We start from the raw sequence: 15,541 nt of genomic DNA, 5'->3' as shown, positions 1-15,541 counted from the left end.
GCTCCTGCTGTGGCTTCTTGGCACTTTCCTTGCTTTACATTAGCCATCCCACGCTGCAGGTTGAACTGTATGTCTATTGGTGAGTTTTGAAAGGGAGATGGTGACATGAGGTTGGGGAGTGTTTGGAATCATAGATGGAGTTTGGAAGGGGCTTCAATTAGACTAAGTCAGAGCAGGACCTATTAGGATGTTGTTCATTTGGAGGTGTCCAGATCATAATCAGATTTCTTTGCAGAGCTGCTGGTAAAGATTGTCAGTCGCAGCCTACAACTATCCGAGCTGGTGACTCCAGAAGCAAGAGAGTGGGGCGAGTGGGTTAGAGAATAAAACGTGGCCATGATCCCTGCCATCCATTAGATTTTCATGGGGCAAATAGCCTGATATTCCTCACACAACTCCATGCCAACTGTTGTCCATCATGCCTTAACAAGGAAAGTCGTGCTGTGCCCTGGGAAAGATTCGGGCTCATTTCCCCCTCTTGTGGCCTGGCCATGTTGTACATTACATTAGGACATTAATGTTAACATGAAGCTTTGGGAGAGCCAATAGGTCTGGCTTGGATATGCTAGCATACGCAAACAACATACACGTGTATGCACATTTTAGCACATTATACATTCATCCCCTTTAACCATCCCATTCCTTACTCTCTGCAGTAGTGAGGCTCTGCCTAATACAGTAGTGAGGTCCTTCTCTCCCCAAAGGATCTTTCTTCCATGTCAATCATCAGATGACCCACCCCAAGGGGATGATGTTACCCACTCTCCCTGCTGTATCCAATCTGAAACCTGAAGAAACTTTTAGGGTGGAAACATCCACTTAATATGCCTTTTGCTCTGCTAATCAACCAGGTGTCAGCCAGTGGCACCCTGAAAGAATTTGAGACAAACATTGCACTCCAAGTAGACATCAGGCACCTGAGAATTCAGCCGGCAGGCACTTGATTGTCATGTTTCGTCGAAGAGGTACACTCTATGGATTATTAAAGGGCATTAACTATGTAATTTAGTTCCCCTTTATAAAACAAATCAGAGAGGGTCTCACTTCTCACAAAAAGTGACATCTTTGGCCTCTCTTTGGACTGACTCAGACTTATGAGTAAGATGAAGGTTCATCATCAATTCCATGAATGGGATCCAATGTAGATGTGCCTGAGCCTGTGCCTGACACTAGTGCAGGGAACGCTGCAGTATGATGACACCAGATGCGACTCTAGTGCAGGGAACGCTGCAGTATGATGACACCAGATGCGACTCTAGTGCAGGGAATGCAGCAGTATGATGTCATCAGGTGTGACTCTAGTGCAGGGAATGCTGCAGTATGATGACGTCAGGTGTGACTCTAGTGCAGCGAATGCTGCGATATGATGACATCACATGTGACTCTAGTGCAGCAAATGCTGCAGTATGATGACGTCAGGTGTGAGACTAGTGTAGCAAATGCTGCAGTATGATGGCAGCAGGTGTGACACTAGTGCAGCAAATGCTGCAGTATGATGACGTCAGATGTGACTCTAGCGCAGGGAATGCTGCAGTATGGAGTCAGCGGGTGTGACACTAGTGCAGCGAATATGATGACAGCAGGTGCAACTCTAGTGCAGTGAATGTTGCGGTATGATGACAGCAGGTGCAACTCTAGTGCAGTGAATGCTGCGGTATGATGACAGCAGGTGTGACTCTAGTGCAGGGAATGCAGCAGTATGATGTCATCAGGTGTGACTCTAGTGCAGGGAATGCTGCAGTATGATGACGTCAGGTGTGACTCTAGTGCAGCGAATGCTGCGATATGATGACATCACATGTGACTCTAGTGCAGCGAATGCTGCAGTATGATGACGTCAGGTGTGAGACTAGTGTAGCAAATGCTGCAGTATGATGGCAGCAGATGTGACTCTAGTGCAGGGAATGCTGCAGTATGGAGTCAGCGGGTGTGACACTAGTGCAGCGAATGCTGCGGTATGATGACAACAGGTACGACTCTAGTGCAGTGAAGGCTACGGTATGATGACATCAGGGGCGACTCTAGTGCAGTGAATGCTGCGGTATGATGACAGCAGGTGCAACTCTAGTGCAGTGAATGTTGCGGTATGATGACAGCAGGTGCAACTCTAGTGCAGTGAATGCTGCGGTATGATGACAGCAGGTGCGACTCTAGTGCAGTGAATGCTGCGGTATGATGACAGAAGGTGCGACTCTAGTGAAGTGAATGCTGTAGTATGATGACAGCAGGTGCCATGCTAGTGCAGTGAATGCTGCGGTATGATGACAGCAGGTGCGACTCTAGTGCAGTGAATGCTGCGGTATGATGACAGCAGGTGCAACTCTAGTGCAGTGAATGCTGCGGTATGATGACAGCAGGTGCAACTCTAGTGCAGTGAATGTTGCGGTATGATGACAGCAGGTGCAACTCTAGTGCAGTGAATGCTGCGGTATGATGACAGCAGGTGCGACTCTAGTGCAGGGAATGCAGTAGTATGATGTCATCAGGTGTGACTCTAGTGCAGGGAATGCAGCAGTATGATGTCATCAGGTGTGACTCTAGTGCAGGGAATGCTGCAGTATGATGACGTCAGGTGTGACTCTAGTGCAGCGAATGCTGCGATATGATGACATCACATGTGACTCTAGTGCAGCGAATGCTGCAGTATGATGACGTCAGGTGTGAGACTAGTGTAGCAAATGCTGCAGTATGATGGCAGCAGATGTGACACTAGTGCAGCGAATGCTGCAGTATGATGATGTCAGATGTGACTCTAGTGCAGGGAATGCTGCAGTATGGAGTCAGCGGGTGTGACACTAGTGCAGCGAATGCTGCGGTATGATGACATCAGGTACGACTCTAGTGCAGTGAATGCTGCGGTATGATGACAGCAGGTGCAACTCTAGTGCAGTGAATGTTGCGGTATGATGACAGCAGGTGCAACTCTAGTGCAGTGAATGTTGCGGTATGATGACAGCAGGTGCAACTCTAGTGCAGTGAATGCTGCGGTATGATGACAGCAGGTGCGACTCTAGTGCAGTGAATGCTGCGGTATGATGACAGAAGGTGCGACTCTAGTGAAGTGAATGCTGCAGTATGATGACAGCAGGTGCGACTCTAGTGCAGTGAATGCTGCGGTATGATGACAGCAGGTGCGACTCTAGTGCAGTGAATGCTGCGGTATGATGACAGAAGGTGCGACTCTAGTGAAGTGAATGCTGTAGTATGATGACAGCAGGTGCCATGCTAGTGCAGTGAATGCTGCGGTATGATGACAGCAGGTGCGACTCTAGTGCAGTGAATGCTGCGGTATGATGACAGCAGGTGCAACTCTAGTGCAGTGAATGCTGCGGTATGATGACAGCAGGTGCGACTCTAGTGCAGTGAATTCTGCGGTATGATGACAGCAGGTGCCATGCTAGTGCAGGGAATGCTGCAGGATGATGTCAGCAGGTGCAACGCTAGTGCAGGGAATGGTAATGAAACCGATCCTATTATTGCTGTACACATACATGACAAGTGTGCAGCGATAATAGAATCGGTTTGTGTGCTGCTGAAGTAGCAAATGAAAAATCACAGTGGATGCCGCATTGCTCTTCCTCACTGCTACAGACGACTTTTGTAGTTGTAGTAATTTGCGAAGAATTTGCAGATTTTGGATTTTGTCACATGTTGCTTGAAACAAATTGAAATGTCTTCTACCTTCGTAAGACCTTTGGACTTTTGAACATAACAATTAGCCTTGAGAAAGCCCTGGCTCAGCTTGCCACATAGTGCAAAACACGTGTCGACTGTCTCCTTTCTTTAAACATCGTCACTCAAATAACCTAAAGAAGAGTGAAATGTATCAATAAAGCAGTGAATGAAAATAAAATAACTACTTTCACTCAAATCAACTTGGACTAATGTGATGTGTCAAAAAAGGAATTATCCTACTTTCTAAAACAAATTGCTCGGAAGGGAGGAACATATGCTCACACCCTTAACCCACTTGTTAAAACGAGGCTGGAAAGGTCCAGAGCTTCGAGCAAAAGTTCCTCCAGTACCTTAAGAATCCATATCCAGAACCAGGATCCCTGGACCATTCGCTTTTCATTGAAACCGCTGACAAACATGCAAATGGCCCATTCAATACTGGACTACTTGCTAAATACCTCCAGAGTGGACTAATCCATGGCAGGCGCCATGGCGAATTATCTGGGATATGTTTTTGCTAAAATGAGATTAGTGATGTGAGGACACGAAGGAGTTATGAAAAAATGCATTTTAAATTTTTAAACGGTCAGCATTGGCCCAGTTTGAGGCCTCCTTTGCAGACAGTATCAAGGCACCCAACACCCACCCCCTAAAAAAGTAAAGCACTGGTGTCACAAAGTTAAAAGACAAATGGCATGTAAGCAACTCATTTATCACCGCCCACACCGCAAGGGGCCAGCAGTGCCCTATAAGTCTTTTCAAGGACATTTTCCATGGAAATCTTGCTTCCTTGTGGTGATCTAACAACATTTAGAAATGTGTTATGTCGGGCAGGATAGAGTGGGCTAGCCTCCCAGAAGTGACCACTACAAAAGTCAACATAACTCTTCTAGGATATCATATTTCGACTCTTCGAGGAGGCTTTGCTGTCACATAAAGCTCTCCTATAATTTGGGATTTTGCTTATAGGCTCTGGAGTGTGGGTAGCTCTATTGGGTGGTCCTGAAGCCACAGTAGTAATTTAGTAAAAATAAAGACTCATTACAGATTTTTATTATGATGCTGTGTCCACAATGTTAATGACTGATATACAACATTTTATGTTACCATGGAAAGTATTGAATGTTGGTACATTTCCCTTTAGATTACTGTCATGAAGTATAATGTGTTTTGCTTTTACTAGTGTGGCAACACTGTGACAAAACCAATAGGCCTGTCCTGTTGATAACGAAACCATGACACAGCCAATGGGCCTGCCTTATTGATACTGATCCCCTTATTTTAGGATATTGTGTTTCATTTAGGTAGGAGGTATTGTGATTATCTAATTCATGGCTTACTAGGGGTGTAAAGTATTACGAGGGTGTCACCAATGGTATGTCAATCTATTCAATTGTACTTCTTAGTAAATAAAAAAACACTGACTAGATAATGATTTATCAGGGTTACTAGACCACATCACTTCTCTGATTATGCTTTGGCCTGCTCTTCTTCACTACCTGGAGAGGATCAAGCCCTACAATGAATTTAGTGTTGGTTCCCCGGAAAAAGAACTGTGTGCACTTACTACTTGGACTCACATCCTAGACAACAACACCGTTTTTTAAGTAATTTCATACACATGTCTTCACGTGACACTCTTCTTCTCTTCTACAACATTTATCTCATCTCAAAACATGCAGCTGTTCAGAGGACACACCAAGTATGGACACACCTAAATTGTTTTGACCAACAACAGAGAGCCTCTCCTCATACAACAAGCCTTAGCCAAAAGCAATCTACTTCTAATGCTTTGCCAATTGCCATATAGAAATATCTCAACACTCTTTATGCAAGCCTCCCAAAGCCTACCTTGAAGTAGGCTGACCCATTGCCCCATAAGTATATCGCATCAAGTGGAAACATGACAGCTGAACAGACCAAATGAGATGATGCACCCAATGACATTGTGTAGACTGTTCATGACTAATTTATTTTGCTAAAAGAAGTTCCAAATGAAGGGCAATCTTTTTGGCAAATATTTTATAATCTGTGGTACCTATGGGTATGGGACAATAATTGTAGCAGAATTAAGGATCACACTCATTTTTAGAGATTAAATAAATGAGGCATCTTGAAAAATACCGTGGCACATTTTAGAATTTGAGAAATAAGAAAAGATATAAGAATGTTGGTAATATAAGTTGGACAAATGTATAAAATTCAATGGTAATACCTTCTGGTTCAGAAGCTTTTCCTTTTTTATTACACAAACAGTTCAGGAAATCTCATCCACGAAAATATCTTTTTCTATGGATTGAAATCAAAATCAGTGTTAAATTTGTTTTTGAAGGAATTGAAATAATCTGAAATGTCATTGATCTGCAGGAGAGCAGAAGTTCTGAAGTGTAAAGAGTTTATATTAATCTCCAAATGGTTGAGATATTTCCAAATCATTACAATGAAATTATTATAAGGGAATTGGATTCCTTTGGCTTTTGTTCAATCTTTCTGAATGTTTTTATAATAAGCTAGCAATTTTCATGTCTTGTTTTCTTACCCATAATGCCTACCCTGGACTTAGGAGGTAATGAGGAGGCATTTTCAATAGAGTATTTTGTAAACTAGAATTTAGCTTAAAATGAGTTTAAAGTATATGGTTTTTTGGAAGCACCTTAAAAAATTCAAGATGTTTGATGGTGCTTAGGGTATCTTTACCTTTTATTTCAGTAGTCTGACATAACTTAAAGAACAGTTTTAAGACCCTTGAGTCTCAAAGGTGGCCAGTATATAGATGTTTGCTTGATTTTAATTAGTTTATTATAGCATTAGGTGAGTTAAGAAAAACAGGCCCACTGTTATTTTGTGGCCAAAAGCATGGTTCCATGCAAACTAGCAATACATTTAAATATAGTTAATGAACACTGAGATGGTTTCTGGTCAATTGCAAGAATTAATCAGAGGATGATGGAGGCAAGAAGGCTTAGCGCATTTCAATCTATAATGGGAGAAGAGAGTTATCAGATTCTAAGAACCAGGAAGATGATTCTTTGTAATTAAAACCTTGATGATATAATTTTAAATCAGGACAATTAACCCCTCCATAGTCTTTAGATAGTTATACTCTGGAAATTAAAACAGCAATTCTTTTTTATTATTCCATTAGAAATGCACAAGGAGATACTTTTATTTCTTAATAAAAGCAATTGGAAAGTTTAGAGGTATCACAGCAAGAGTGTTAGGATAAAGACATCATCATAATCTTTATGGAATCTAGATGGCCTCACCAAAAAAGGGTTAAAACTAGAAATTATGGGGCAGATGTACAAAAATTATGAATTGCTATTTCCAAATTGTCATTCTTACAAAATTCCTAGTGGGCTAAAATCAACTGACCTCATGAATGTTAATAAGATAGATTGCAGTTTGCTACCCATTAGGAATCAATAAACATCCTATGAATGGGGAAGTGCTGGGGTCAGCAGGCCACCATGTCTGTGATTTCTTTTGAGTAAAGCAATCTTTTTTTATGCTTCAAGTATTCTTCAAAAGGAAAATAGAATGTATTTCAAAAACACAAGTTCCATTTAAGAGTAGGCAGAGGTACGTGAGACCTCTGTCTCTTCTTAAAATATATTTTGTTGAACATTCTCAAGGGGACTGGGTTCCATGGAGTCCCCTTCTTCTTCACAAATGGTTACCACTATATTTCAATATACAGTAAAAATTGAAAGTTTTTTACCATAGTTCGGTCACTAAACATTAAAACGTACCACTGCCATTCGGTATTAGTAAAAGACACCGTAAACACACTAGTGGTGTGGTGCCGCGGCCAGGCAGACTGATGCTGGAATCTGGGGATCACGGTTCGATCCCCGGTGCCGGCAGCCGATTAGACCAGCACAATTTGACTCTGGGCAATAGCTTGCTTAATCTTCCAAATGGCCCCCAGCGCCTAGAGACCCTTACGGGTGAGTGTTTGTGCATTACAAATGTGTATTATTATTATTATTACTTCCAAATACCTAATCACAAAATCAGATTGTGATTCAGTACAAGTTACCAAATTGCATTGTGTCTCCTGTACATTTCGAAAAGCTTTTTCCACATGATGCCCTAAATTATCCTAATTTGTTCAATGATTGAGTGAAATTGAATGTAATCATATCTTTAACAGAATTCACAAACCACAACTCTAAATATTTTATTTTAGTAGGACTCCAAGAAAATACTGAGCTGTTTTTTTAAACACAATGATTTTAGGAGTATAACTTAAAATTTCCCTGAGTTTAGTCTTCTTTATCAGAGAAGAATTACATGATGACGTATCTGGTAGCTCTTAAATAGAGTCAAGGAAATTGTGAAACAGGTGAGACAAGTAATTAGCTCCCTCAGCAACTTCAGGGCTGGGGGAGATTCACCTAGGTTTAATACTTGAGGTGCTGCTTTGGTGTTAGTGTGACTACAAGTGTACCATACCACTGTAAGACCCATGAGACAAACCTTTGGCATTAAGAAGTAATACCAAGTAGGTATTAAACAACAAAACAGGTGCGATTGATCCATATTTAGTATTTGGCATGTATTTTGTGTGTTCAATCAATCAATCAATCAGTGACACTTATAAAGCGCGCTACATACCCGTAGGGTCTCAAGGCGCTGGGGGGGGGGAGCCGCTACTGCTCGAACAGCCAGGTCTTCAGCTTCTTCCTGAAGGAGAGGTGGTCTTGGGTCAGGCGCAGGTCGGTCGGGAGGGAGTTCCAGGTCTTGGCGGCCAGGTAGGAGAAGGACCTTCCTCCTGTAGTCGCTCTTCGGATGCGGGGGACGGCGGCGAGGGCGTGGTTGGCTGATCGGAGGTGGCGTTTGGGAGCGTAGAAGTTGACTCGGCTGTTGAGGTAGCTCGGGCCTTGGTCGTGTAGGGCTTTGTGTGCGTGGGTGAGGAGGCGGAAGGTGATTCTTTTGTTGACGGGGAGCCAGTGAAGGTCTCTCAGATGTCCGGAGATGTGGCTGGTTCGTGGGATGTCGAGGATGAGTCTGGCTGAGGCGTTCTGGATCCGCTGGAGTCTCTTCTGGAGCTTGGCGGTGGTACCGGCGTAGAGGGCGTTGCCGTAGTCCAGTCGGCTGGTGACGAGGGCCTGGGTGACGGTCTTCCTGGTCTCGGTGGGGATCCACCAGAAGATCTTCCGTAGCATGCGTAGGATGTTAAAGCATGCCGAGGAGACGTTGTTGACTTGCCTGGTCATGGAGAGGGAGGAGTCCAGGATGAAGCCCAGGTTGCGTGCATGGTCTGTCGGTTTGGGTGCGGTGCCCAGGGCGGGAGGCCACCAGGAGTCGTCCCAGGCGGAGGGAGAGGAGCCCAGGATGAGGACCTCCGTCTTGTCCGAGTTCAGTTTCAGGCGGCTGGTCGTCATCCACTCGGCTACCTCTTTCATCCCTTCGTGCAGGTTGGCTCTGGCGGCGGCGGGGTCGTTGGTCAGGGAGAGGATCAGCTGGGTGTCGTCGGCGTAGGAGATTATGCTGAGGTTGTGTTTGCGTACGATGGCCGCGAGGGGGCTCATGTAGACGTTGAAGAGTGTGGGGCTCAGAGATGATCCTTGGGGGACGCCGCAGATGACTTCGGTGGCCTCTGACTTGTACGGTGGTAGGCGGACTCTCTGTGTTCTCCCGTCGAGGAAGGAGATGATCCATTCCAGCGCCTTGTCCTGGATTCCGACGTTGCTGAGGCGCCGTACTAGGGTGCGGTGGCAGACCGTGTCGAATGCCGCGGAGAGGTCCAGGAGGATGAGGGCCGCTGTTTCTCCGTTGTCCATCAGGGCTCGGATGTCATCGGTGGCGGCGATGAGGGCGGTCTCGGTGCTGTGGTTGGCTCGGAAGCCGGACTGTGAGGGGTCGAGGGATCCGTTCGTCTCGAGGAAAGCGGCCATCTGCTTGTTGACGGTCTTCTCGATGACTTTGGCTGGAAACGGGAGGAGCGAGATGGGGCGGTAATTCTTGAGGTCGGTGGGGTCCGCTGTTGGTTTCTTGAGTAGAGCGCTGAGTTCGGCGTGTTTCCAGCTCTCGGGGAAGATGGTGGTGTCGAAGGATGTGTTGATGATGTCTCGCAGGTGGGGTGCGATGACAGCGTCGGCCTTGTTGAAGACGTGGTGAGGGCAGGGGTCGGTCGGTGATCCGGAGTGGATGGAGTTCATCGTGCGGATGGTGTCTTCGGTGCTGATCGGGGTCCAGGCGTGGAGGGTGGTGGTGGGGGGTGGTTGTTCGGTCATGGTGTGCGTTGGTTGGTTGTTGAAGCTGTTGTGTATGTCCGCGATCTTGTTGTGGAAGTATGAAGCCAGGGAGTTGCAGAGGTCTTGCGATGGGGTGATGTCGTTGTTTCCTGCGCTGGGGTTGGAAAGCTCTTTGACGATGTTGAAGAGTTCCTTGCAGTTGTGTGCGTTGTTGTCCAACCGGTCCTTGAATGCTGTTTTCTTGGCGGCGCGGATCAGCTGGTGGTGTTTCCGGGTGGCAAGTTTGAAGGAGGTCCTGTTGTCCGGTGTCGGTTCCCTTCTCCAGACTTTCTCGAGGGCTCGGCAGTTCTTCTTGGAGCTCTTGAGTTCGTCGGTGAACCATGGGGCTTTCTTGCTGCCGGGTCTGCTGGGCGGGGTCCTCAGTGGGGCGAGTTCGTCCGCGCAGTTGCTGATCCACTTCGTGAGGTTGTCGGCGGCCTGGCTGGGGTTCGCTGAGCTGGCAGGAGGGTGCTGGCTCAGGGAGGTGGCGAGCTGGTCTGCTGTGATCTTGTTCCAGCTTCTGCGGGCGGCCTGTTGCTGGTGGTGGTGGGTCGTTGTTTTCTTGAAGGTGAAGTGGACGCAGCTGTGGTCCGTCCATTGAAGCTCTGTGGCGTGGCTGAAGTCGATGTCCTTGCTGGATGAGAAGACAGCGTCGAGTGTGTGTCCGGCGAGGTGGGTGGGGGTGGACACCAGTTGCTTGAGTCCCAGGTTGGCGAGGTTGTCGAGCAGGGTGCTGGTGTTGCGGTCGTTGTTGTTCTCCAGATGGAAGTTGAGGTCTCCCAGGAGGATGTAGTCAGCGGAGGGGAGGGCATGTGGGCTGACGAAGTCGGCGATGTCCTCGCTGAATTGTGTGCGTGGTCCAGGGGGTCGGTAGATCAGGGTGCCTCTGAGGGTGGTGTTCGGGTTGGTGTGGATCTGGAAATGCAGGTGTTCGGCGGTGGTCAGGGAGTTGTCGGTGCTGGTCGTGAGACGGATGGTGCTCCTGTGGATGATGGCGATGCCTCCTCCCATCTGGTTGGCGTTTCGGTCCCTCCGGACGATCTTGTAGCCCTCTGGGATGGCGATGGCGATGTCGGGAGCTGAAGAGGCGTTCATCCAGGTCTCCGTGAGGAAGGCAACGTCTGGAGCTGTGGTGTCGAGGAGGTTCCAGAGTTCGATGGCATGTCTGTGGACGGAGCGGGTGTTGAGTAGGATGCACTTGAGGTGGGTGCTGCTGGTGTTCGGCTTGGTGGGTGCTGGTGCGAGGCAGGTCCGGATGCAAGTGAACTTGCAGGCGTGGCAGCTGAAGGGTCCGTGGGTACGTCGTGGAGAGGCTTGATGGCATTCTGGGAGTCGGCCGGTGTTGAGAGCGGTGAGGGTGGCGGCGGAGTACGTCAGGCGGGTCGGTCGGGGTCTTCGAGGTCCAGGGGTCCTGGCACTGGGCGCGGTCCAGTCGCGGACGGGCGTAGACGGGCTTACCTTTGGCGCGCCTTCGGCACACAATCGGCGCGCCCGCTGCGCGTGACCGCTGCGCGTTCGCACGGTCGCCATTTAAGGCGGTGGGCGGAGCAGCTGGGAGGCGGGAGCGGGGAGGGTACAGAATAGAAAAAGGGGCGGGGAAAAGCGGCGGTGGCGGGAAGGGAGGGCGGAGCGGCGAGGTAGGCGGACAACAAGGAAGGAAACCACAACACGGGGGAAATAAAATTTATACAGAACGGGCACAAATTCACGACAAAACAAGGAAAACAAGGAGAAAACCAAAGTTATATCAAACAGGCACAAATGTTGGACAAAACAAGGGCAAAAACAACCGCAGCGGCGCCCGCCGGCAATCGGCAAAACGAGGCAGCAGCGAGGCAGAGGGCAGGCAAGGGGCACACGCAGCAGCTGGTGGCCGTGCGGCGCGGGGGTGTCCCACAAGTGGGTCACCCCCGCGCGTTGTTGGAATGATATATGAGCAATACCCTAGGGGAGGAATCAAGTAGCTAGTTCCTTGGTCCTTACGAAATGCCTTGGGGAATTGGCTTGACAAATGGAGACCCGTAGGAAGGCAGGTACATTTCAACCTAGACTTCTCACTTTCTCCACATTTTTTAATCATACCGTCTAGAGGATAGATTAAAGGATTTACCTACCTAATAGGTATGTATTTTTAACCACTTACACAGGACCCCTCTCACTTCTATTTACTTCTGTCATCATAATATACTATTCAGTGCCCTGTGTACCTCGTAGGTCGCAGCACCCCCCATTCCTCAGTGGAAATGGAAGAACCTGATGATGAAGCATGCGACCAAGGGGCAACCCTGGTGGATGAGGGTTATATAAGGAAATCAAAAGGTTTTTTCTTATCATCCTGTGGAGAGTTAGTTCACATTAGAACAGAACCGCCTTCATTTGTTTTTTGGAATGTTATCAGTAGGAGGACGGGCCTTTCTGTCAAGTTTCCCCCTTGCCTCCCCCTTTTTTTAAATTTATTTAAGAAAATGACATATTGCATGATTTTGAGGTTGGCGGATAAGCTACTCCCTCACAAATGTGATGGATATCCTTCCCTCCTTAGCACCAGTGCATTATATCTAAGACAAGACATTTTATGGGGTTTATTTGTTTACCGTTTCCATCTGTATTTATCAATTTTTTTTACCATCTTATTGGCATTTATCCATATTTATTTTGTGTATTGTGAACAAATTAAGTCATACCTCATATAATTTTACATGCATTTATTAAATTCGCACTCACACTTTGATGCCTGACAGGTTTTGGCACATTATACAGCCAATATATAATAAAACGAAATACTCACATGACATTATTAGCATAATAGCACAGACATATGTAGATTAGATAGATACAATAATTTTAGGAAATCTCATTCCTTTTTTAACTCCCTATGCTGTGAATCTGTATAACTATTGGTGTGAAATTCATGAATCACAGCATGGAGAGTCACTCAAAAGAAGTCTAATTGTCTGTATTTTTTCACTTTAAAAATAATAGAGAAAGGAAACATGCAGGTTTCTGTCTGCATTTATCTGTAAAAATCAGGAAAAAGGAAAACTGGGTACCTTAATTATATCCTATGCCACTTTCAATGGGATACCCTCAATTTTTATGGTAGAGTAACCATCCCCCAATCTATAGATCAGGGCCTCAATGTATAATATTTATTTTTATTTTTCTTATGTTAAGAATTTAAATGGTTTGTACAAACTTTAAGCAAACATACATGAATAGTCAATTATTGAATGCTGTTTTCAAAGTCTATTGTTATACAAGGATTGTGTCCCTTTTCAAGAAGTCTGCTGATTATTCTGAGGATACTGACCTAAAACCAGCTTCTGTGTATGTAGAGTTTTACATTGGTATACTCAGCATGTGCTGTAAGTATAAGTACACATATAGTGAATTGTGTCTCATTCACTGTGTTCTTGTTTATTTCCAGATCCCCCACTGCGGTGTGAATCCAGCCTCAAATGAAGCTCACCACCTATTCAGGCACCCCACAGTGATTGCAGTCCCTACATCCAATGCCTTCACCAGTTTCTACAAGAGAGTCAACATTCTTAGTTTATAGCAATGTCTTCTTGAGGTGTTAGAGCCGACTCTATTTTAGTGACCGCTTGCACTGAATAATAGCTTAAAACTCTGAAGTTTCCAAATATAATTGATTGGCCCACTGTATCAAATATATATGATAAACCCTCAAGGATAATTGATTGATTTTATGCAAACATTTACTTGTTGTTCTTTTACGGGTTTTTTGTGCAAATCCTTCAACTATATATATATAAAAACAAATGTATGTCTGTCTGTCTGTTCGTCCTTCATGCATTACTACACCATTCATCCGATCGCCATGAAACTTTGGGAAGTTGTTGAGTACACTCCCGCGAAGGTTTCTGGCATACATTTTTTTTAAAGATCGCCCCCAGGGCCCTCATAATCTTTCGAATACTGAATTTGCAACCACAACTTTGCAACGGTACAAGACTTTCGGTGAAAAAGATGATGAACAATGTCATTGAAGTAACATTTTTGTATGGGAAATTCAAGGGGGAAGATGTAAATTTGCCATGTATTCAAATGATCCCAACAGATATGTTATTTCACTTCAAAAGTTTACAGTTTCTGGTGGGCCTGCTTTTACAATGACCATCAACAAAGCACAAGGACAATCGCTGCAAGTGTGTGGACTACATGAGGAGAATCCGTGCTTCTTACATGGACAACTGTATGTGGCCAGTTAACCCGTCAGAAAACCTTCTGATTTATTTGTGTACGCACCAGACGGAAAAACAAAAAATATTGTGTATTCACAAGCACTCGAATAAATAAATAGAATTAAAACGACACTTTGAAATGTTTTCCATATTAAAATGAATACGTTTCAATAAAAATGACACAATGTGAATTGAATGTTATCATAACAAGCTTACTTGAATTTCATTTCTTCTGAGATCGCAGCAACGCACGACGGGTAAGCTAGTCTAGTATATTATGTCCATTCCTATAACTGTATTACTTAATGTACATGCTATGCCTTATGAAGTTTTTCCCCAGTTGAAATAAAAGATTAATGATTTCATGCATACAAAATAAAGTTATTAAAATATTACAGTTTTTATTTTCTTGAGTTCATTAAAAAAAATGCACTTTACACCATTTACATCATTACACTTTGATTCACTTTAAAGTCCTTTGTTATGTAAAATATTATTTTTCATACACCCGGTGATCCATAATTATAACCAACTCTGGTCCTTTTGTAGCCAAGAATTGTTTTGTTTGCAACACTTATGCTGCATTGACTAGGATGCTTTGTAAAGAGAAACCCTCAAATGCAAAGTTCTAAAGTTCCCAAACCTCCACCCTCATAATCAACACAAATGCTCTAATAATCCAAAGCATTATCAGCTACTCAGTGGCGACTGGAAAACTGTTCTTTGGGAAAGATGGATTAAGCATATCCAAAAGTCTTTGCCAACACACTAAAATAAGTTCCTAAAGGAAAACATGGCACACAAAGTACAGCAATTGACTGGGACCTTACATTTGTGGTCAAGTAAGGAAGCTGGGATTAAACTCCGGTTTCTTGATTTCACAATGTACGGTTTGGCTATTATATGGGACTCTCCTTCGTCCATCCCCTTTAGCACAAACAAGGAGTGCTTTTTGTTTGTGTTATGTGGAGCTATATAAGTAAACTGAGCTCACTTAATCTATCACACCGTAAATTCAGCTGACAAGATTTTTCTTGAAAGAATGTACATGGTGATATTGAGGGAAGGGAGAGCACCAGGAGTTGGTGTTGTTTTGGCGATATTTTAGGCTCGTAAACCACTATCCATCCTGGACATAACAACCATATTGAGTTCAGGAGACTCCTAACACCTCTGTGAAGGAAATTACTCACATAACCTAATCAAAAAACCTGTCAGACATCCCCAGAATTATATTCCGCTAAAACTGGAAAGAAAAAATATTTTGATTCTGATCTGATTTCTGATTGATACTTTATTCGATATTGTCATATCATAAAAGTACATTGTTCATAAAAACATTAGTATTAAGATACATTTCATTAGAGTTGTTTAAAATTCCTATATACAAATAAAACATGAAACAACCCAAAAATACAT

The 15,541-nt window shown here is 44.8% G+C and overlaps 1 protein-coding gene across 2 annotated transcripts in view; it reads left to right on the top strand.

Annotated features, from left to right (window-relative positions):
* LOC147709678 (uncharacterized) overlaps window positions 1-14,517 on the top strand; it is a 349,189-nt gene extending 334,672 nt beyond the window's left edge. For both annotated transcript variants that reach the window (XR_015296720.1, XR_015296719.1), the window contains exon 3: window positions 13,345-14,517. The gene's annotated coding sequence lies outside the window, so the exon portion shown is untranslated. The remainder of the gene's footprint in view (window positions 1-13,344) is intronic.
* The last annotated feature ends 1,024 nt before the right edge of the window (window positions 14,518-15,541 follow it).

The sequence above is a fragment of the Lissotriton vulgaris genome, chromosome 6 (genome assembly GCF_964263255.1).
Source record: "Lissotriton vulgaris chromosome 6, aLisVul1.2, whole genome shotgun sequence".
Taxonomy (NCBI): Eukaryota; Metazoa; Chordata; class Amphibia; order Caudata; family Salamandridae; genus Lissotriton; species Lissotriton vulgaris.
This window is presented reverse-complemented; position numbering and strand designations above follow the sequence as displayed.